A 25304-nucleotide genomic window follows, 5' to 3' on the forward strand; every position below is an offset into this window, starting at 1 on the left:
GGGGGAATCTGTACTTTCCCATTTAGAATTCCACTTGCTAAAAAAGTAAGGCTCGTTGTAAAGATGGCAAACTGGTGCAACTCAAATTCCTGAAATGGATCTTGCAGTCACAGACTCCTAAGAAGCAAGTTGCAGACCGGAATCAGTGAGGCATACTCCAATTTGAGCAAAAACACTGAGCTGCTCACAAAAGCAGTGGCGACTGCAGCAAAACAGGCTGTGTGAGCAACATCCCAAAGCACTCACTCACGGCCTGTGAAGCAAACTATAAGTGAATCAGGACTATTAATCTTGCCTCCGTCTATTCAGGCATGTTGCTACACATGGTCAACACCACCATTTTAAAAGTACACATAATATTTCCCAGCAAGTAAAGTGTCTAAGATTTATCTTGCGCCCTATTCTTTCCCAAAGAAGTGGTCTCCATTTTATTTTACCTGAAATGTCATCACCTTGGCTAATTTATTTATTTAGATTTTTGTGTGTTTTCCTCATGGCAATAATGTATGAGGCAAATATGAGGTAAATAAATAAAATTGATTTTCTAAATTGTTGCTAGAGTCCACAGAGAGTTGTGAGTGGGTATTAAGTCAGTCACAGAATGCCATTATCAACCTAATTTATTTTCCATGCTTTTCTGAAAATTCATCTTGCACTCTCTGATGTCGTGTTATTGGCTACATCTGTGGAAAAGGGTGACATTCTTAAAGACTTTCAAAAGAGTATTGGGTTTCTTTGGTTGCCTTGTCTTCCTTAAAATGGCTTCCTACCAGTCCTTACTTAAGGTCATCCCTTATCTGCGAGATTATATTTCTTGCTGTTGCCCGCACAATTTCACTGACTATAGTAATTTGATTGTTTATCTTTACAGACAGACTTAGGGAGTAACTGTTAAAGAACTGCTCCTTTCCAAAAACCACTGGTTATTGATTTTTGTAGATAGAGTAATTTTTTTTAATGGCCAGAGTCTCAGCTGATTGAACAGCAAAATGTGATTTATGCCATGACATAAACACCATTAATCACACGTAGCCAGATGGGAACAGTTACTACCCCTGGACCCAAGGGTGTTGACTGGGGCAGCTTCTAATCTGGTAGTGTCACTGGTAAACAGATAAGAGAGAAAAGGAAGAAAAGACCATCAGCAACACTTCTTTCAGCAATGTATCATATGAAAATATAGACACAGATACACAGACCAAGGGAAATCATGCATATTTCTCTTTGGTAAAGTCTCCCAAGCTATATAACAAAAGCATTTTAAGAACATATTAAGGTTTTTTACACAATGATTTCCATAAACACTTTTAAAAATGTAAGTGAACTATACAAAATTAGGCCCATTTGAACCTTGAAAATTGAAAATGGATTTAAATGAAGCTGCTTTGAAGGTAATCAATCCTATAAAACTGTTATATTCTTTATTGATTTGAAATGATTTGATTCATGTCAGTATCTTGGAGACTGGAGGGAAGAGTGTAAGAATACAGTTCCTGGGGTGCCTGGATGGCTCTGTCAGTTAAGCGTTCAGCTCTTGATTTTGGCTCTGGTCATGATCTCACAGTTCATGAGATTGAGCCCCGCATTGGGCTCTGCACTAATAGCATGGAGCCTGCTTGGGATTCTCTTTCTCCCTCTTCCTCTGCCCCTCCCCAACTCATGCGCACACTCTCTCTCTGTCTCTCTCAAAATAAAATGATTAAACTAAAAAAAAAAAAAAGAATACAGTTTCTTTTCGAAAGAGCTAACCTGTTTTCTGGCCCCAAATCCATAGCCTCACGTTTGATGTGGAGTTTGCAGAGATTAGACAAAGGAAGAGGGCTCTTGTGACCAGCAAAAGCCCCAAGATCTTATCTCTTATTGCCTAAGGTTTGATTCCTATTAAAATATAAACATCTATGTCCATGAATAAGAGATTTGATAATTACAGTATATTCATACAATGAACTAATGAACTACACTGCAGCAATTAAACAAAAACGTTACCTATCTACACTAGGATTCCTTTTAAAAAGTGTGTGTGTCTGTGTGTGTGTGTGTGTGTGTGTGTGTGTGTGTGTGTGTGTGTAGACGGATAGATAAATAGATAGATAGGTGATTGATAAATTGGTAAACAGAAGATAGGTAGATAGATAACTATTTACCAGTGTATAAACAATGGTTTCTCAGAATGTTGACTAATATAAATAAATGGACTTCATTTTATTCCTTATAATTTTTAAATTCAAAACAAGTACACAAAAATATCACTAAAAAGAAAGCTACTATGCCAAGAGTCAGAGAAAATAGCAAAGGCCCTGAGAAGAAGTAACTAGTTAGCCAGTGTTTTTAACCATTTGGGGCTCACAGGCACCCCTGAAAAGCTGAAGAAATCTATGGGAACATCTCTCCAGAACAGAACACATGGGCAAATATACACAAACTTTGCACATGATTTTATGGAGTTCACTGACACACTGACTCCAGGTTAAGGACCCCAATTTACACCATCGTCTGTCATCACCATTTGGCATTCATGTTGAGTACAAAAGAAATAGGAAAGCACTGTGGACTGTGCAGAAGAAGAAGAAAGGGTAATTAGGAGGGTAAAGACAAATATTGGCCTGGGTCATAATATTTTTAACATTTGGCCTTTTTTTTTTTTTTTTTTAATAAAGGACTGTGAACCACTTCAGGACTGATGTTGGGTCTCTAACCAAAAACACCAGGTTGTGAGAAATCTAAACACCCTGTATTATGTCTTATTACAACCTAGTTATTAAGGCAGTCTTAACAATTGAATTAGATCACCAAAACTCTAAAATGACTTTCCTAACAGCCAGTGCATTCACATGGTATAAAAACAACCCAAATGTCTTAAAGCCAAGATAATTAGAGAATGCAACATTTTTAGAAGGGGATCTAAACAATAACTTCTCTAATTGAAACCCCGGTGGGGGATCTGAGATAAGTACAATGGAACTGCCTAAATTGGAAGCCGCCCAGTCTTAGCACCCTGATCCGCAGGAAAATGCCAGGAAGTTGTCTCTGCACTAGGCATTCTCTAAATGCAATGGAGAAACAAGTGCAGAGATAAGGGTTTGTAAAAGAGCCAGACTTTTAGGGTCCCAGAGACTGGACAGGTGACTTCCACAAACCTGCATACCTATATTTTATGCACACTTCTGCAAATATATTTCCAAAAGTTTACCAAAAGGTTAAAAACTAAAACACATAAACAATTAGATTGTGGGGCATTCTATAAAATAACTCTTCTGTACTCTTCATAATGGTCAATGTTGAGAAATATACACACCAAACAAACAGAGCATGTTATAAATTTAAAAATAAATACAGCAGGGGCGCCTGGGTGGCTCAGTGAGCTAAGTGTCTGACTTCGGCTCAGGTCATGATCTCACGGTTCATGGGTTTGAGCCCCGTGTTGGGCTCTGTGCTGACAGCTCAGAGCCTGGAGCCTGCTTCGGATTCTGTGTCTCCTCTCTCTGCCCCTCCCCTGCTCATGCTATGTCTCTCTTTCTCTCAAAAATAAAAATAAACATTAAAAATTTTAAAAATAAAATTAAAATTAAAATTAATGAAGCATACTAACAAATTTGTGAACCTTGATGAGATTCTATACTTTTGTTTTAAGCTAAAAAGAATATGTTAGGGACAACTGGGAACATTTGAACATGGATTATGGATTGTTTATTAGATAATATTGGGAAATTATTGTTTATTTTCTAAGATGTGATAATGATATTGTGATTGTATAGGAAAGTGCCTTATCCTGGGACACTTTATCCTTATCTTCCAGGGTGAAGAAACTCTTGATGTCTGCACTTATTTTCAATTGTTTAAAAAAAAAAAAAAAACGAGAGAACTGGTAAATATAGCAATAGGTTATGGCCCAACAGGTTATCTGTCCCTCCCCTGCTCATGCACAGGCATTCTCTCTCTCTCTCTCTCTCTCTCTCTCTCTCTCTCTCTCTCTCAAAATAAATACACTAAAAAAATGAACATAAAAAATAATGAGTATTCACAATACTACTCTTTCAACTTTTCTACACATTTGAATATTTTCAAAATGAAGAGTTGGGTGGGGGACAGGGGTGGACACATAAGTAAGACCTTTCTCGGTTTCTCTGAGTGTTTCTTAATCTAGGCCTGTTCTCACAACATCGAGATCCCTGGACTGCAAGTGCACAGTGATAGTGTCCATCTCAGTAATTTTTCATAGTATTTCTTGATATACACTTTGAGAAGCACCAAAGCAGTAGCCTAAATCAACAAGACACCAGAGAAAGCTGATGTGCTTGCCTTAGTCCTAAGTATAGTTTTAGATGAAAGGATATAAAAGAGACTTCACCAGTATTCGTTTAATATACAATCCAGTGAACACAAAGTTGGTTCAAAATCACATGTTTTTTTCTTTTTTTTTTTTTTTTTTTCAACGTTTATCTTTGGGACAGAGAGAGACAGAGCATGAACGGGGGAGGGGCAGAGAGAGAGGGAGACACAGAATCGGAAACAGGCTCCAGGCTCTGAGCCATCAGCCCAGAGCCCGACGCGGGGCTCGAACTCACGGACCGCGAGATCGTGACCTGGCTGAAGTCAGACGCTTAACCGACTGCGCCACCCAGGTGCCCCTCAAAATCACATTTTTAAAAAAATTTTATATAAACAAAATAAAAGACATCAAAACTTGAAAAACGTGAAGATCTGGGGTACCTGGGTGGCTCAGTTGGTTAAGCGTCCGACTCGTGATATCAGGTCAGGTCTTGATCTCAGGATCATGAGTTCAAGCCCCATATTAAAAATAATAATGATAAAATTAAATTAAATTAATTAAATTAAATTAAAATCATGAAGATCTAATTTTGTTTAAAATCCCATTGATTAGGTAAATATATAGTAAGGCCCAAAACAACTTGTATGCTAGTTTTTTATTGGGAAACAAGTCAAAAAAGCAAGGGCCCATTATCTGATATTACAGATCCTAGAGAAAACAATCTCTACCACAAATAAACAGATGTTGATGAAAACAGTTAAGGAAAATATAAGAGTGTATTTAAACCCTTGAAAACCAAATGAATTATGATAAACTGTGGAGACTATGTGCTTGTTTTAAATTTTTTTAAAACCTATTTGAACAATTCAGTATATCTCATCAAATAAATAGTTTTTAATTAGCCTCTCAACTGGAAACCACTTTTAAACAGTAAGAGGGAGGGAGCTTCTGCTTTGACGAGACATCAGCTATCTCCCACTCTCTCCTTTTAGGGGACATTTGCAGGAGCCCTTAACTGAAAGGGGAAGAAGAGCCTAGGTGGAGTTAGGGGGAAAGAGAGGTCAGAAGGAAGGGAAGCTAGAAGGCTCTTGGATCTCACTCCATGGAGGAGGCTTTGGGCAAAGAGTTAAGGAATTCAAAGGTTTCTTTTAGGTGGACAGGGCGAGTTCATCAGCCTCTGAAAGAAGAACACTGGAATTCAGGACACAAATTCTTCCTAGAAAGATTGTGCATTAAAAGTGTTCCATGGGGGGCACCTGGGTGGCTCGGTTGAGCGTCTGACTTCAGCTCAGGTCATGATTTCATGGTCCGTGAGTTCGAGCCCCACATTGGGCTCTGTGCTGTAGTTCAGAGCCTGGAGCCTGCTCGGGATTCTGTGTCTCCCTCTCTCTCTGCCCCTCCCCAACTCATGCTCTGTCTCTCAAAAAAATGAATAAATGTTAAAAAAAATAAAAACAAAAAAAGAGTGTTCCTTGATATTATGTTTCTGGGGAAACTGAGCTCACACATCATTTTCCTCTAGCTGTGTAGGAAGCTCTACAAGATAAGCATCAAAGACTCATTTCTGGGAGGAGTATGGCTGAGATTCTAGGCAGTCTTGGCCTCGTACTAAAATATTCTCCAAGACTTCCTTCCTTTCAGTATAACCATCATGTTCTAACTACACACATCATTTATTGAATGACCATAGTCAGGAAAAATACTAAGCATTTTCTTTCATATCTTATTTAATACTCACTGCAACCCAAGAAAGAAACAGATGTTTGGAGACGCTAAGTAACTTGTCCACAGTCATTCCATCAGTACAAATTAGAGCCAGGATTTCCATCTGGGTCCTTTGACCCCAAAGCCTGTGCTCTCACCATGTGTTGTTAAATGCCCTAAAATGTGTCTTAGGCACTGGGAGGAACATCTTAACATACAGCCCTCAGAGGTCTTACCATTTATTTGGGGAGCTCAAAATAAGTAGACTTGTTCTGTGCTCAGTACTAAGCCCAAAGGACAGAAATGATCAGAGACAGTTGTCAGTTCACAAAGAAAAACCATACAAAAATAAACAACCCTTAAAAGTGGAAAGGACTTGGAGCACCTGGGTGGCTCAGTCGGTTAAGTATCCGACTTTGACTCAGGTCATAATCTCACAGTTCATGGGTTCAAGCCCCACATCAGGCTCCGCACTGACAGCTCAGAGCCTGAAGCCTGCTTCAGATTCTGTCTCCCTCTCTCTCTGACCCTCGCCTGTTTGTGTTTTCCCGTTCTCTCTCTCAAAAATAAATAAATAAAAAATTTTTTTTAATTCGAAAAAAAAATTGGGAAAGACTGCTTTGTATGATACTGAGCACCTTCCTACTGCAAGGGACCAAGTCTGTGCTGAGGGGAACACTGAGTTTACTCTGGTCTCTCCCAACTCTAAGATTCTTTGGTCCTAGGTGTTCTGACACTGCCCCAATCACCCCCCCCAAAAGGATTACAAATAAAAGAAAAATTATATTAGGTATCAAAATATGAAAGTTTTCTAAAATTATAAAAATCTTTTAAAAATAGCACAGACTTTTTTGCAAGTCCTGCTTAATTTGGTGATATTAAAATTATAGAAATAGAGACATCAAAACCAGTCTGCATTTGAGGACCTGTAGGTAGTCTTTCCAAACTGACAAAGGACATTTCCAATAATTTGCCTAAAGAAAAAGTAAATGCAACACTGAAAATAGCCCCACATAACAGAAACACATTAGGAAGACAAACTCAAATGCCAAAAGCATCTCTTTAACTAGAGAATACATAATCTTATATTTTAAATGGCTACTTATTTATATCAATCAATTAAAAATATGTCTTAAGTAGGGGCACGTGGCTGGCTTGGTCAGTGGAGCATTCAACTCTTGATCTCAGGGTTGTGAGTTTGAGCCCCATGTTGGGTGTAAAGATTACTTAAAAATAAAAATCTTAAAAATAAATATGTCTGAAGTACACATCGGCTCCTGCCTTGGAGGAGCTTAAAATCTAACTGGCAGAGCAGAGGTTATAAAATAGCCAACTTACATTTAAATATTATCATCTTAATGTGTTAGGCTGAAAAATATCTCTTCCATAAGATAACGTAAATGTGTACATAAAGATACGATTAATAATATAAAGTCAATTGGGAGAGAGATGCTGAGTCAGGAAACAGTTTACTGCATCTATAGTCTCTTTAGAAGCCACGATGGAGATGCAAGCATTTTGTACCTGCCTCGTTCATCCAACAGTATCATATCCAAAACTGTCAACTGCTGATACAGCCATCCTACAGATGCATTGTGACTGGCCTACTCATTTTTTAAAACTAATGACAGACATTTAAAAACTGGGAGTTTTATAAGAAAATTAAGATGTGGAGCTTTGAGCCTAATAGTATTTCCCCTTTTCAGAAAGGACATGTGCTTTCTAGTCTGACACAGTCCGTACCTGGCCCACTTCATTTACTTATGATGCCTGGCATAGGATCCAGCATAAATTAAGGCATAAATGAAAGTATGGGTGATACTGTTGCATTCAGAAAGTAAACCACAGAGGTGAGGAAAGTAGGGGATAATAATGGTAATCAATAAAAAGAGGATGACCATTTAGGGGCGCCTGGATGGCTCTGTTGCTAAAGCCTCCAACTCCTGATTTCGGCTCAGGCCATGTTCTCATGGTTTGTGAGACTGAGCCCCACACTGGGTTCTGCGCTATCAGCACAGATTCTCTTGGGATTGGTATTGGGATTCTTGGAATTCTCTCTCTCTCTCTCTCTCTCTCTCTCTCTCTCTCTCTCTCTGCTCCTCCCCTGCTAGTGCACACTCTTTCACTCTCTCAAAATAAATAAACATTTAAAATTTTTTAGGAAGGGGATGGCAGTTTAAAAAACAGTAAGAAGAAAACCAGAAAAGAGGGGACAAAACAAAGGAAAGGGTTATCAAAATATCTCAGTTAAATTAGTGTCAAACAGAAACAGAGGACTCTATGTTCCTGCTGACATCCAAGTGCTGATCTCATTCTGCTCTATTCCCAAGAAGTCTGGTTAACATTTCAAATGCCCAGGAAATGGAAGTGAACTGTATGCCTTGGTAAATGCTGACTCATGATCTCCATGAACTTGGCAGGCCCACCCACCCATTGCTACTGCTGCTGACTCCCACTATTGTTCGCTCCTGCCCCTCCCCATGGTCAAATCTGCTACCAAATGTTTCTCCTACCTTTGTCTAGGTCATGGAAGAGGTTTGGATTCCAAATACTCTCAATAGCCAGTACAGAACTCTGGCTTCTTTTAAAAAGATGTGGGCTATGATCACACATGTGGGGCCCTAAGATATAAGCACAGGACATTTGCAAAGACCAAACCCCAACTACTATCTATGCTGACTAGTCATAAAGTTCAAGATATGTGCATATCACACCAAAGACTGAATGCTGGGTAAAAGCTAAAGGACCTTGGGAAAACTGTTTGGCCTCTTTGGGCTTTGGTTCTCTCATCTGAGAAATGGGAAATGTAACAGTGCATAAGACATAAGGTTGTTGGAGCAGAATAAATAATACATGAAAATTGCTTATAGCAATGCCCAACATGGAGAAAGCATTAAGTAAATTTTAGCATTAAGTGATGTTAGCTAATCACATTGGCATGATCCAGAGGTATATGACTAACTCCAGTTAAGCCAACATGATTTGTCATTTCAGGGAATTTGAAGCAACAAACAGAGACAGAGACTGGAAGTTACTGGAATTAGGTCACGTAAGTAACAGCTCTCAGCACACAAGGTTCATGTAGTTCCCATATCTATCCTTTCTATCCATCCTAAGCTTGGTTGTTGAACCTTCAGTTCTTTGAGATGTCCTTGTATCTTTCCATTCCTCTTTTTTTCTTTTAAATTCATTGTCTCCATTGTTGGAAACAACAACAAAAACTTAGACAAACACATTAGTATTAAAAGAAAAAGCAATTATAGGTATTCAATTCTTCCCTGTAGAAACATAAGCAGGGTTGTCTTTATACCTTCATTTTCATTACCTGTCTTCATTAATGAGACTTCAGAAAATTGCTTTTGATAATAGCTTTTACAGAGTTATTCTCTCACTTCAAATAGTTACTGCTTAAATTAAGTGGAAAAATTACTTTTTAATTTAAAAAAGGAGCCTTACTATTGCACTGAAACCAAGTACATGACATTTTAAGTGCTTGGCACTTCCACTGTCCCTTTCTGAGAAAAACAGGGCTTGATCCCAATGTGTTAAGTGAAGATGATCCTGCTACCATAAGCCACATCTGATTGGAACCATGGATCACTGACTGAACATAGGAGGCCCAATGCCTCTGAGCTGACTTGGTGGAAAACTCTGCCCAGCTGGGATGTTTCATGCTGGATGATGGCAGTCCAGTCCAACTGCAGCCTCTCCTCTGGGGAATAAATGCCAAGTACATTCCATTTGCCCTTAAGTAGTATTTGGGCTTTCCCAAAGATGCACTGTACATCCCACTCTGAGAACACTCTGAACCACACTTGGAACAATTGTGTGGTTCAAAGCCCCTACATCTGCACTAAGGGCTACCTCAGACTTCATCTTTTTGTAATAGATGTCTCTTTCAGAAGGTAATCTGGGCCTGTCCCTTCTTTGCTTTATCCCTAGGGGAAGCTATGTGTCAGGGCAAGCAGCAGAAACAGCCTGCAAGAACACTTGGCTGTTGAGACTAGGGCATAGAAAAGGGTAGAAAGTTCTGGAGAAAAGGACTTGCCCCAGCCTAAAAAGAGGCCCACTTGGGCTACAAGGAACATCTGTGGCTCCTGGAGCAGGGGACTTCTTGAATCTGAGAAGATAAACCATACAGACATGGCTGCCTGGTATGTCTAGGGGTACCAACTCTATGGTGCACCTTTCAAAAGATCCCTGTGTCCGGAGAGTAACCCAGAAACAGCCTAAAGGGCCCAAAGGGGCAGCCACATCACAGGGGGTATGTCAGCATAACCTAGAGTCACAAATATTCTTTCCTATTCATTGACACTTTGGCATCTTCTAAGAACCCAGAACATTAACACAACTCCAAGATGGATGAAGCAAGGACCATCCAACCCAGCATAATGGGAGAATGGGAGTCAAAACCTAAGTTGAGATGTAAAAAAGAGAGAGAGAGAGAGAGAAAGTGATGTATCTTACACCAGAGTTTATAGATTCACACTCCCTGCATGAGCATGACTGTTTCATATTTACTTTAGAATTCCAGTTCTTGGGAGTGGGCCCCTCATGACTATCTGTTGAATGGATCCACTGGCTTGTAGCTCAGCTTCAGTAGCTGGTTCTCATGTGAGTACAGAATCAAAGAGGAAGCTCTGTCAACTAGGGCTACAAATGTCCTGAGTATCTATCTGTCTGCCTCCCTCTCCCCTCCCCTCTCTCTCTCTCACGCATGCACACACACACACACACACACACACACACACAGCCCACCAACAAAATCACCACAGCAGCTGCCTCCTCCTCCTTCTTCTTCCTCCAGCATCATTTTTCTTTTTAAGGCTACCTTGAAGTACTCTAGAACCATAGTAGAAGGGAATACACTTGCTTGCTCCACATCCAGAAAACACTATGATGAATTCTAGCAGAAACGCATGCACACTACGGAATAAACAGAGAGCTGTTCCCTTGTGCCCTACTTCATTTCCCCCTGCACTGGTCCTGTGTATGTATCCACAGCACAGGAACCAGCTGGAAAGTTGGCAGTGAAGAATCCAGGTATCTTCAAAAGTCTGTTCAGCGAAAATCATTGTTTATTGGTGTGGTGGTTAATTTTATATATCAACTTGGCCAGATCATGGGTGTGGGTCAGCCTCAGCAATGCAGTTGTAGGCCCTAAGAGCAAAGACTAAGGTTTCCTGTAAATGAAGGAATTTTCCTCAAGACTACAACACAGGAAACTTGCCTGAGTTTCCAGCCTGTAACATCAACTCTTATCTGAATTTCTATCCTGTCAAACTCTCCTACAGATTTTGGATTTGCCAGCCCCACAAACACATGAGCCAATTCCTTAGAATAAATCTGTATGTATATCTGTCCTATTGGCTCCATTTCTCTGGAGAACCCTAAGTAATACAACTGGCTTCAATATTACTTTCTCAGAGTTTTATAAATCACCTTTCCTGCATTTCAGGGAACTAGAAACACATGGTATAATTCACATTTTACACTTTAATGGAAAGAAAAACAATACAGAACTTTTATCAGGCCAGGTCAGAAGGCTACAATGGTTCTTCCAACTCTACTATTCACCACCCATACTACCATTAGAAAGTTATTTAACTTCTCCAACTTTCCCAGATTCTTAATGTGGATAATCATATCTTCCTCACTAATGTTAGGCAGTATAAAATGAGATAATGGGGGAGTCTGGATGGCTCACTTGGTTAAGTATCCAACTCTTGGTTTCAGCTCAGGTCATGATCTCATGGTTCCTGAGTTCTAGCCCCATTATCAGGCTCCTCATTTGACAGGACAGAGCCAGCTTGGGATTCTCTCTGTCCCTCTCTTTCTGCCCCTCACCCATGCACTGACACATGTGCTTTCTAGCTCTCTCTCAAAAATAAATAAACATTTCCTAAAAAATGAGATAATGTATGTAAAGCATCTAATATGATGTCTGCCTAGCACATAACACTCAATATATTTTACAGCATTTCACTCTAAGAGGAAAAGATAAAATGAAAACAAAGTAAAGAGTACTTAGAATAGCAATGATTATAGTTATATTACCAAAAAGTATACCATTTTGAGGACTTGAAAAAAATTTCCAGCATTATTGAGAAATAATTTACATTCATCACTGTATATGTTTAAAGCATACAGCATGATGCTTTGATTATCAGATAGTGTGAAATGACTACCACAATAGATTCAACATCCATCTTCTCATACAGATATAATAGGACCATCTGGGTGGCTCAGTTAAGCATCCAACTTAGGACTTCAGCAGTTCAAGCCCCGTGTCCAGCTTTGTGCTTACAACTCAGAGCCTGGAGCCTGCTTCGCATTCTGTGTCTCCCTCTCTCTCTGCCCCTCCCACACTTGCACTGTGTATTTCTCTCTCTCAAAAATAAATAAACATTTTTTAAAAACTCAAACAGATACAATAAAAAGAAATAAAGAATAAAGGGGAGGAAATTGTCTCCTTCTGATAAGAACTCATAGAATTTACTTTCTTAAACTTTTCTATATATCATACGGCAGTGTTAGCTATAGTCATCATGTTGTATATTATATCCCTAGTATTTATTTATCTTATAATTGAAATTTGCAACTTTTGACCATCTTCCTCCAATTTCCCCTCCCTCCACCTACCACCTCTGGTAGCCATAAGCCTGATGTATTTTTCTGAGTTTGGGTTTTTTGTTTTCTTTTTAATTAAAAAAAAATTTTAACGTTTATTTATCTTTGCGACAGAGAGAGACAGAGCATGAACAGGGGAGGGGCAGAGGGAGAGGGAGACACAGAATCCGAAACAGGCTCCAGGCTCTGAGCTGTCAGCCCAGAGCCTGACGTGGGGCTCGAACTCACGGACCGCGAGATCATGATCTGAGCCGAAGTGGGCTGCCCAACCGACCAAGTCACCCAGGCGCCCCTTAAATTTTGTTTTTTAACTTTTTTTTTTTTCATTTTTGAGAGACATAGGGAGACAGAGCATGAGCAGGGGAGGGGCAGAAAGAGAGGGAGATACAGAATCTGAAGCAGGCTCTAGGCTCTGTGCTGACAGGCTGACATTAGTGAGCCTGAGGTGAGGCTCGAACCCACGAACCATGAGATCATGACCTGAGCCAAGTCAGGCGCTTAACCAACTAAGCCACCCAGGCGCCCCTGAGTTAGAGTTTTTTGCTGTGTTTATGTGTGTGTTTAGATTCCACATATAACTGAGATCATACAGTATTTGTTTTTCTCTGACTTATTTCACTTAGCATAATGCCTTCAAGGCCCATCCATGTTGTCACAAATGGTAGGATTTCCTCATTTTTATGGATGAATAATATTCCATTATATATTCATACCATAATTTCTTAATCCATTCATCCATCAGTGGACATTTAGTTCATTTTGATGCCTTAGCTATTATAAATAGCACTGCTAGGAACACAGAGGTGCAGATACCTTTTTTTTTTTTTTGAGTTAGTATTTTCATTACTTTTGGATATATTCCCAGAAGTAGAATTGTTGGATCATATGGTAGTTGTATTTTTAATTTTTTGAGGATCCCCCATACTGTTTTCCATAGCAGCTGTACCAATTTACAATCCCACTAACAGTACCCAAGTGTTCCCTTCCTCCACATCCACACCAGCCTTTATCATCTCTGATCTTTTTGATGACGGCCATTCTAACAGGCCTGAGGTGACACCTCATTGTGGTTTTAATTAGCATTTCTCTGCTGACTAGTGATGTTGAGCATCTTTTCACGTACCTGTTAGCTTTCTGTATATCTTTTTTGGAGAAATGTCAATTCAGATCCTTTGCCTGTTTCTTAATTGGGCTATATGGGGGAGGGGTTTGGTTTTAATTTTTGTGTTGTTAGGGATTTTTTTGGAGGGGCAAGTTTTAGGGGAGGTTTTTTGTTACTGGAGGTTGTTACATTTTGCAATTAAGTTGTAGTATTTACATGTTTTGGATATTTACTCCTTATGAGATATATGGTCTGCAAATAGTTTTTCCCAGTCCATAAGTTGTTTTTACTTTGTTGATGGTTTATTTTGCTGTGCAGAAGCTTACTAGTTTGATGTAGTCCCACTTGATTATTTTTATTTTGTTGTTTGTGCTTTAGGTGTCATATCCAAAAAATCATTACCAAGACCCATGTCAAGGAGTTTTTTTCCTGTGTTTACTTCCAGGAGTTTCATTGTTTCACATCTTACATTTAAATCTTTAATCCATTTTGAGTTAATTTTTGTGAATGGTGTAAGATATGGGTCCAGTTTCATTCTTTAAATGTAAATATCCAATTTACATATAAATATCCAGCACAACTTATTAAAGAGACTATCCTTTCTCCACTGAGTTTGTTTTTGTTGTTGTTGTTGTTGTTGTTGTTGTTGTTGCTGCTGCTGCTGTATTTTAAGTAGGCTCCACACCCAGCATGGAGTCCAATGCAGTTCGGGCTCGAACTCACAACTCTGAGATCAAGACCTGAGCTGAGATCAAGAGTCAGACACTTAACCATCTAAGTAAGACACCCAGGTGCCCCATCTTCACTTAGTATTCTTGGCTCCCTTGTAAAATATTAGTTGACTGTATATGCGTAGGTTTATTTATAAGCTCTCTATTCTGTTCCACTTGTCTAAACGTCTGTTTTAGGCCACTACCATACTGTTTTGATTACTATAGCTTTATACTATAGCTTGAAATCAGGAGGTGTGATACATACTGCTTTGCTTTTCTTTCCCAGGTTTGCTTTAGATATTTAGGGTCTTTTGTGGCTCCATATAAATTTTAGAAGTGTTTTTTCTACTTCTATAAAAACAGTATTGATGTTTTAACAATATTAATTCTTCAAATCCATGAACACAGGATACCTTTCCATTTATTTGTCTACTCTGATTTCTTTCCTCAATGTCTTACGATTTTCAACGTAGAGATCTTTCACCTCCTTAAATTTATTCCTGTTTTATTATGTTTGATGCTATTGTAAATGGGATCAATTTCTTTTTCAGAAATTTTGTTGTTAATATATAGAAATGCTACTTATTTATGTATGTTAATTTTGTACCCTGAAATTTTACTGAAATCATTGATTACATTTAACCATTTTTTGGTTGAGTCTTTAGGATTTTCTATACATAAAATTATGTTGTCTGCAAATAAAGACAATTTAATTCTTCCTTTCTGATTCTGATACCTTTTTTTTATCCCTTGAGTAACTGCTCTAGCAAAGACTACCAGTACTATGTTGAATGCAAGTGGTGAGAGTGGTCACCCTGTATTATTCCTGATCTTAGAGGAAGAGTTTTCATCCTTTTACCACTGAGTATGTTACATATATAGCCTTTATTATGTTGAGATATGTTCTTTCTATGCCTAATTTGTTAAGACCTTTTTATCATGAACAGATACTGAATTTTGTCAAATGCTTTTTCTGCATCCATTGAGATGATCATATAATTCTTTTCTTTCATCCTATTACTGTGATTTATCACAATAATTAATTTGTGTATGTTGAAGCATCCTTGCATCCCAGGGATAAATCCCACTTGGTCATAGTGAATGATCCTCTTAATGTGCTGTATTCAGTTTGCTGTTATTTTATTAAGAATGTTTGCATCTAGATTCACCAGGAATACTGGCTCGTAGATCTCCTTTCTAGTAGTGTATTTTTCTGGTATTGATATCAGGATTATTCTGGCCTTGAAACAGGAGTTTGGGATTGTTTTCAACCCCCCCCCCTTCCATTTTTTGGAAGAGTTTAAGATAGATTTGTGTTAATCCTCCTTGAAATGTCTGCTTATGGGCCCCTGGGTGGCTCAGTCAGTTGAGTGTCCAACTTCGGCTCAGGTCATGATCTACAGTTAGTGGGTTCCAGTCCAATGTGAGGCTCTGTGCTGACAGCTCTGAGCCTGGAGCCTGCTTCTGATTCTGTGTCGCCCTCTCTCTCTCTCTCTGCCCCTCCCCCACTCACACTCTGTCTCTTTCTCTCAAAAACAAACATTAAAAACTTTTTTAAAAATAAAAAATAAATATCTGCTGAAATTTAGCAGTGAAGGCATCTGGTACTGAGCTTTTCTTCATTGGGAGATTTTTTATTACTGATTTAATCTCCTTACTAGTATTTGGTCTATTGATACTTCTCTTTCTTCCTGATTCAGTCTTGGTAAGGTGTATGTTTCTAAGTATTTTTCCACTTCTTATATGTTGTCCAGTTCCTTGCATATAGTTGTTCATACTAGCATCTTATGATCCTTTGGATTTCTGAGGTGTAGTTGTAATGTGTACTTTTTAATATATAATTTTGTTGATTTACGCCTTCCCTCTTTTCCTTGGTAAGTCTAGCTAAAGGTTTGTCAGTTTTGTTTACCTTTTCAAAGAACCAACCCTGAGTTTGGTAAATTTTTTCTATTGTTTTTCTCTCTCATATTTCATTTATTTTTGCTCCACTCTTTATTATTTTTTTTTCTTCTGCTAACTTTGGGATCATTTTTTTTCTTCTTCAAGCTCCCTAAGGCATCAAGTTAGATTGTTTATTTAGGAGCGTTCTTGCTTCTTAATGCAGGCTTTTATTGCTATGGACTTCCCCCTTAGAACTGCTTTTGCTGCATCCTCTAAGGTTTGGTGTGTTGTGTTTCCATTTCTGTTGGTCTCAAGAAACTTTTTTTTTTTTTTTTTTTTTTTTTGGTAAACAGAAGTTTATTAACAATGTTTAGGTGAAGACACAAAACTGTGTACAAATGTGGTACAGCTGCCCCTGAAGAACCAGGATACTAGTCATTGTACTCTCCCCAAAATCTGCTCCCCCTGCCTGCCCCACTTCCTCCAGGCATTGCCACCTGGAAGTTCTACCTCTGCGCACTGCTGGGCTGTAACCCAGGTCACAGGGAAGTCTGGAAAAGGCTTTCAGCTTCAGGAAAGCACTACAGACACTAGAACAAAAGCCAGATGAGCCACATCAGGTTAAGAAGTTTTCCTCTTCCTAATTTATTGAGAGTTTGGGGCGGGGGGGGGGGGCGGTTCTTAATCATGAACAAATACTGATTTTTTTTTAGAATGTTTTTTCGGTTTTTCATTAAAAAGATCACAGGAGTTTTTCCTCCTCCCTTTTCTCTTAACACATCCAGACACATGACGAGGTATTCTGATCATAAACCACACTGTATCCCTGGTGTTTTTTAATGCCCTGGGATTGCAGTTTGCTGTTATTTATGCCTTCCACAGCTTTGCTATTTTTTTAGAGAAGATGCTAAGCTGCTGTGACAGAAATGCAGGGGCTTCAATAAGCCAGGTATCCACCTCTCCCCTGGATCACTGGGTCCTGCTGCCCATCCCCTAGCACGTGACTGAGTCCCTGTGACTCTGCCCTTGGGGCGGAGCTCACAGTCTTAGTCTCATCTCATTGGCTCAAACTTAGTGACCTTGCAGCACAGTGCGGGATGCAGGCTCAGGATGGTGAGACACGCCTCTCAGCAGGGAGTTTGCTACGAAAAGGAAAGCAGGGTTGCCTGTCGTCCTCAGTGGTGTGCCGATTTTGCCCAGTTTTGTCTCACTGATCCTCCCTATTGATCCATAGGATTCTGTTTCCCCATTTCTGCTCTTTGTTATTTCCTTCCTTCTGCTTCCTTTAGATTTGCCTTTTTTCCCTCCTAGGGCTGGGTACTGAAGTCATTTTATTTTACATCCCTTTTGTTTTTAAATACGTTTGGGAAAAGGAAGTTTCCTCTAGTCAGGGGGATATTTCAAAGATTTAACTGGTGCAAGGGGAATACCAGCCAGAATGGATCAGAGAGAGGGGGTTCTATGTTTACCCGCTGGTTTGAAACGCAGCAGTCTCGCTGCGGCTGCATTGCCCCTGTGTGTCTGACATCTCTCCAGCTTGTCTCTCCTCTTGTCCTCCCGGAGGTGCTCTGGCTGCCTCCCACAGGTGGGCACTGGGCTGTTCAGGTCTAAATATTTCACAACCTGCATTGGATTTTCTCACGCATGAGTCATTAAGGGTGCATTCTCCAGTCTCCATCATCTAGGGGGCATTCAGCTGTCTTTTAAGTGCTGATTTCTAGTGCACTTGCCCTGTGTTCAGAGAATAAGGGCTGTACCACACCGATTCTGTGACATTGGCGGCCATTACCCTTATCACTGAACACATGGTCACAGTCATGGGTGTTCCCGGATGGAAAGACTTGAGTGGTGAGCACATGGGTTCAGTCTTCAAGAAACTTTTTAATTATCCTTTAATTTCTTCTTTGATCCCTTGATTGTTCAAAAAAGTGTTGTTTAACATGTGTTTGTGAGCTTTCCAATTTTCCTCTTATTACCGACTTCCTGTTATTGAAATCTATATAGATTTCCTGCCATTTAGGTCAGACAAGATACCACTACCATTGCCTTCTTGTTAATTATTTTCTGGCTGTCTTATTTCATAGATCCATTGTTCCTGGTTTCTTATCCTGCTGTCGTTTTGTATGTGTGATCGTATCTTTTGGTATTGGTATACTTTGATTTCTTTACCATATTCTTTTGTCTAATTATTATAAAATTTCCCCTCCTGGTTACCCTAAGGCTTACATAAAAACATCTTAAATTTGCAACACGCTATTTTAAACTGATACCAACTTACAATAGAATTCATATACTCAACACTTTTACTCCTTCTCTCCCTCACATTTTAAGTTATTGCTTTACAACTGACCTGCTTTTTATATCATGTAACTAATAACAAATTATTGTATTTATAGATACTTTTGCTATTTTTATTTTTCTTCCTTTTAAGCTAAAATTGTGAGTTACGTACCATTACACTACCATGTTGCAGAATCTAACTATGACTATATATTTACCATTATAGTGAGATTTATATAACCTTTTTGTGTTTTTATGTTAATTAGCATTCTTTTACTTCCCTTCAAAGAGCTCCCTTTACCATTTCTTGTAAGGCAGTCTAGCAGCCATGAACATCCTCACCTTTTGTTTGTTTGGGAAAGTCTTTCTCCTTCCTCATTTCTGAAGGACATCTTCAGAACAGAATTCTTGGTTGATAGTTATTTTCTTTCAATATTTTGCATATGTGATCCCATTCTCTCCTGGCCTAAAAAGTTTCTGTTGAGAAATCCACCAATTATCTTATGGGAGTTCCTTTGCATGTAACTTCTCTCTTTTCTCTTGCTGCTCATAAAATTCTTTCTTTGACTTTTGACCATTTAATTATAATGTGTCTCAGTGTAGCCCTATTCAGGTTCAATCTATTTGAGTTGTTTGGGCCTTGTAGATCTGTTTGTCCATTTCTCTCCCCAGATTTGAGAAGTTTTCAGGTATTGTTGCTTTAAATATATTTTCTGCCCATTTCCCTTTCTCTTCTGGAATTCCCATAATGCAAATATTGTTTATTTTCACTGTGTCCTATAATTCCAGTCAGCTTTCTTCACTCTTTTCTTTTTCTCCTTTAACTGGGTAATTCTTTTTCTGCATAGTCTGCATCTACTTTTGAAACTCTCTATTGAATTGTTCTGTTCAGTTTTTTTTAACTTTTCAACTCTAAGATTTCTATGGTTTTTGTTTTTTTATTTTGATGGTTGCTATTTCCATCAAACTTATTTTGCTTGTGCAGTTTTCCTTGTTTCATGTAGTTATCTATCTGTATTTTCTTGTAGCTCACTAAACTTCCTTAAGAGGATTATTCTAAATTCTTTGACAGTTCATAAATCTCCATTTTTTCACATTTTTATTTATTTACTTTTTAAGTAAGTTCTATGCCAACATAGGACTTGAACTCACAACCCTGAGATCAAGAGTTACACGCTCTACCTTCTGAGCCAGATACCCCATACCAACAGGCATCCCATAAATCTCCATTTCTTTAGGGTCAGTTATTAAAGTTTTATTAGTTTCCATTGGTGGTATCATATTTACTTAATTTTTCATGATCCTTCATCCATTACATTGGAATATTTGAATAATGAGGCTCTTCTTTCAGACTTTGTAGATTTGCTTTGGGAGAGACAGTACTTCACCAGTCAGCTCAGTTTGGGTTTCTGGGTGTGTCTGCTGGTAATGTCTTTGGACAGAAGAGACCTACTATTATGGTCTATTTTGGGGCAAGGCAACCGTTCAAGCTATGATGATGGGAATGGGAGAATGTGCCACTGGCTGCGAACAGTTGGCTAGGACTGCTGGCTTGGTTCCGTCCCCAAGTGAGGCTGTAGGATGGGCTCCGCAGTTGCCTGACTTCTCTGGTGAGGCTTGCTAGATGGTCAGGACTGGAGACTGTATTCAGTAATGGATAAGGCTATGAATTGACTTCTTTGCCCTTACAGAGTAGCAGGCCAGAACCCAGGGTCTGTGCCACTAATTGGGAGCCCAGATCAGGCCTGGGTGGGCACTGAATTCCATGGTCAAGTGAGGCCACTGGTTTCACTCTGTAGACAAGGAAAGCCATGGGACTGCTATATGGGCTTCACAGCTCCCAAACGCTCTGGTTAGGTTCCATGGTCAGACAGGCATGAACGGGACTATGAATTCAATTCCCTGCCCAGGCACTGCAGGGGAAGCCACTTGAAAATCAGTAAAGCTCTTTGTTATCTTAACTCAAGCTGACCTGCACCCCAAGTTCCCTAGCTGAACAGGGCCACTAGCTTTGCTCTGCAAACCATTGGCTCTGTGTGCCTTTCTCTCAGTTCAAGTGCCACTGGCCTACAGAGTTTCCAAGAGCTGTCTCCAGCCCTTCTGATCCGATGAGACAGAAATTCTCTCTCCAAGTGAGTGAAGCTGTGACTCAGCACCTTGCCTGGGTGTGAGCAAACTGGGCTCTAGAGCCAGCAAAACTTCATTTGAGAATCTGAATCAGACAGTCTCAGCTCCCTTGCCTGAGCAGGAGGGGACAGGGCCACTCTGGGCTCCTCTCAATTTCCCAAATAAGCTCTCCAGGTAGCAGGGGCTGAGAACTACCCTCAATCTTGGCTATGAATTAATCTCCCTACCTGTGCAGTAGCACAAGAACGCTCCATAACCAGTACTGGCTTTGCTCTGAGGATAATCTGCTCTGCTAGCCCACTTCTTGGCTTGAGTGCCACTGGGCTACACAGCTTCCAGGAGTTGTTGCTAGCCCTTCCAGGCAGATGGAGCTGGAAGGCACTCTCCACAGTGGGTGGGGTGGCTCAGCACCTTGCCTGGACATGTGCCAACTGAGCTCTAGGACTGGAAAAACGCCTCATGTGAGGAACTCAATCAGGCAGATCTGCACTCCGCCAAGTTCCCTGGTCAGAGTACATGTCCAACTTGGTTCTGCAGATTAACAAAACTGCTGGTTGGGATTACTACTCAGGCACTACTATAAGGTCAGTGTGCTAAGATTCGTGTGCTAATTGAGGCAAACCCTTCCCCATTCTCCATCAGTCAGATTCCTAGTAGATGCAGATTCCCCTGCAGTCTCTGCAGTGCAAGATCAGAGTAGGCACTCCTACAAAATGACCCACAATGCTGGGAGAGGCTGGTTGTCCCCCTGGGTTCTCTTCTCCCCCTGGAGAGACCACAGGCTCAGGGCAGACCAATCTACATGGTACTGCACTGACCTGGGAGAGAGGCAGTGCAGTCACAGAGTAGCCGCTTCTCTTACTTTCCTAATGTGTCTGTCTTGGTCTCTGAGGTGTAGGGGGGCTTCAACCTCAACCCTGTATTCTAGGATCCTCTCAGGGATGTCTTGTTCTAGACTATATGTTAGTTGTTCTTCTTGTGACGGGAAGCAAAGTCAGGAATGACCTATGTCATCATCTTGGTGATATCACCCTGAAAAAAACTTTACCCCCTTTCATATCACCTACACACTGATGCCTAAATTTCCAGTAACAATGAATCATCCTTTGGGTTTAAAGCTTTTTATTTCTAATCAAACTTCTCATAGATAGAAAACAGTAAGTGGTATCAGTCATTTATACTTTAGTGTGAATAAGGTCATCGGACTACATCCTATAGAAATATTGTTTTTTAATTTTTTAAGTTTATTTATTTTGAGAAAGAGAGCACACAAAATCAAGAGTCAGATGCTTAGTCGCCTGAGGCACCCAGGCACCCCCTGAAGAAATATTCTGATAAAAGGAAGAGGGGGAGCATGGGTGGCTCAATTGTTAAGCATCTGACTTCAACTCAGGTCATGATCTCGTGGTTCATGAGTTCGAGTCCCACGTCAGGTGAGTTCGAACCCCACTTTGGGTGAACACAAGCCCTGCTCCAGGTAAACACAAACCCCACTTTAGGTAAATCCTGCTCCTGTCTCTCTCTCTCTCTCTCTCTCTCTCTCCCCCTCTGCCCCTCCTGAGATTCTCTCTGTCTCTGCCCCTCACTCACATGCTCACTCTCTCTCTCTCTTTCTCTCTCTCTCTCAAAAAAGAAAAAGAAAGGAAGAAACAAACAAACAAAGAGGAAGAGGAAGAGGAAGAGGGAACACTGGCACTCTTAGAGGTAAAGCAAGTTAACCTTTGCCTACCTCATAATTTTTCCTAGAGCCAGTCTATCACAGTACAGAGATGCAGTGAGCCAAACTAGTCTCTATACTAGCAGAAATACAGTCTGGCCCTAATTCAGAATACTACTCAAGGGAAATACTGTGTAGGGCACATGTTTTCATTTAAATGCAACAATCCGCTCCTCTGTTTCCCTAGTTCAGAGTAGAGCCTCATCATCACTTCTTTGCAGAGTCATAGAAGCAGATGATGGCCTTATCTTCTCACCTGCCTTCCTCATTCTCCAGTGAGAACATAATCTTTCATGTGATCCGATGGAGTCAGAAGATCTATCAAAACTGGTGCCATAATGTCTGAAATTCTCCCATTATAGATTCACTCTTCAGTGTTCCTCTCCTTGTGACAGGCTTGTAAAAAACACAGACTTATAGGAGGGAAAATAAAGAACTGAGGTCTCGAGTCTGACAGAACAATGTCTCCTGGTCCAACTTCACCACTGATTGGCTATGTGACTATTGGACTTAACCCTTTTAAGTTTGGGTTCTGTAATGTATAAAGAAAATCTACTCCTAGAGTTGCTGTTAGGATTAAGTGAGCTACTGCCCATTGCCTAGCACGGTGCCTGGCTCACAGGAAGTGCTTAAGAAATGCCAGGGGCACCTGGGTGGCTCAGTTGGTTGAGCAGCTGACTTCGGCTCAGGTCATGATCTCGCGGTCCGTGGATTCGAACCCCGCGTTGGGCTCTGTGCTGACAGCTCAGAGCCTGGAGACTGTTTCAGATTCTGTGTCTCCCTCTCTCTGACCCTCCCCCGTTCATGCTCTGTCTCTCTCTGTCTCAAAAATAAATTTAAAAAAAAGTTAAAAAAAATTTAAAAAAAAAAAAAAAGAAATGCCAGCCACTGTTACTGTCCTTAACGAGCAACAATAAAAATGCTGCCATCATAAAATGTCTGTGTCTTTATAACTTCTTTTCTTGCACAGTTTCACTTATTTATGGTTATCTCTGGAACCACAGAGCTGATAATGTCTCCAAACAGGAGACAATTTAAAACAGGAAACAATGGTAGTCATTTGTTTATAAAAAGCAGTGTTCTTGTTTCAGAAGAAGCTATAGCTTTCACTTCCCTAGTATCCTGAAATGTCTACATCTCAGACTTCCTCATTCTTTTCTCTAATAAACAGACAAGTTTGCCTGGAGTCATGGAGATTACATGTATTCTAGAAATACACTTAAGAAATCTCTGTTGCCTGCTTAATACTTCCATAAATTCTGAAGATTATTAGTTTTTTTTTTAACATGAAATGTCTAGGTTTTCTAAATTAATTGTAAACATGGGGAGGGAGTCAGTTCATTTTATAAAACATGTAAATATTCATGTTTTTAATTTATAGAAATAAAAAAAACTTGACAAGCTTAGCTCACCATGGCATATAAACAGGGAAATAATATAGCATAAAAGTATTCAACCTAGAGGTCCTCTTTCCAGTTGTGACTCTGAAGGTTTCAGGACATATGATGTGTGGCATCTTGGGTCATTTTTCTGAGCCTTGATTCCTTAAAGTGACAACTCAGGCTGGATGACTTGAGATTTCTAAATTGTCCATGGATCCATCATCTCTAAAGTGTTTTTAATGCCCAAATTCCAATATCTCTAAAGTTTTACCTTCAAACTTATACACAGCCTGTTTATATAATAAATTTATCCTGAACTAAGTTTAAAATCTAGTGGATTAGAGATAGCATATACCGAGTATCACATATAAGAAAGAAAATAGGGGCGCCTGGGTGGCTCAGTCAGTTAAGCATCTGATTCTTGATTTCAGGTCAGGTCATGATCTCATGGTTCATGAGATCGAGCCCTATGTTGGGCTCTGCGCTAACAGTAGGGAGCCTGCTTGGGATTCTCCCTCTCCCTCTCTCTCTGCCCTTCCCCTCCTCATACTCTCCCCTCTCTCTTTCGAAATAATACATAAACATTAAAAAAAGAAGAAAAAAGAAAACAAAAAATATCCTCTCCTAATCCCATAACTCATCCGTCCCTCAAAAAAGTGTATTTTGGACTACAGCATTTTTTTAAAGTTGTTAGTTACCAAAAACAGTACATAAAATTAAGAAATAAAATAAATTGATGGCCATAATTGCTATTTCATTCATTTATCTGGATTTTTTTGTCAGAAATATTTTCTCTATTTGACGTCTTATGTTCAACTGTAACAAAACATTATACCATTAAAAAGTTGATTTGGCTTAACTGAAATGACAAATATGTATTTGTCAATATGAAATTGGACACTTGAAAATCAGTAAGTCACTAGAGTATTTCTCAATACCCTATATGAGCATGAATTCTACTGTCTGCAGGAAATGAAGGTGCTGTGTCATCTGCTTGAAGGATAAGAGATGAGAAGCAGCTGGCTTCTGCACAGTGTACTGCACAGCCCTCCATAGAAATGAAATTATACTAGAAATGCTAAAAGTCACATCTTGACCCCCTGGCCAGAGGTGGGGGGAGAATGAACTGTAATGATCAGCTTTTTTAACTCTTGATGGCTCTAGGGACAGAAGCTAGAACTTTGGGGTACCCACAGCTCTGACCTAAGAGAACCCATTTAGGGGAACCCATTTAGTCAGAAAAATAAGACGAGGGTTTCCCAGACATATTGCAAACTTGGCATCCTAACATGCCTTCCTACTATACAATACATTAAAATGCTGGATAAAATAACAATATATATATCTTAATGCATCAGTGAGGTGGCAGGAAAGTTAAGGAAACCCTCAGAAGCCAGAGAGATGAAGAAGCAAAAACACAAAAACAGAGATGACACACTGATCTGGGAGGCCTAAAGGTTCACTTTGATGACCAAGGGCAAGGACAGAAGACAAAGAA

General features: G+C 39.7%; 1 protein-coding gene across 18 annotated transcripts in view; it reads right to left on the minus strand.

Annotated features, from left to right (window-relative positions):
• Positions 1-25304, minus strand: part of DST (dystonin) — a 495699-nt gene that overhangs the window by 372478 nt on the left and 97917 nt on the right. The window lies entirely within an intron of this gene.

The sequence above is a fragment of the Leopardus geoffroyi genome, chromosome B2 (assembly GCF_018350155.1).
Source record: "Leopardus geoffroyi isolate Oge1 chromosome B2, O.geoffroyi_Oge1_pat1.0, whole genome shotgun sequence".
NCBI classification, from domain to species: domain Eukaryota; kingdom Metazoa; phylum Chordata; class Mammalia; order Carnivora; family Felidae; genus Leopardus; species Leopardus geoffroyi.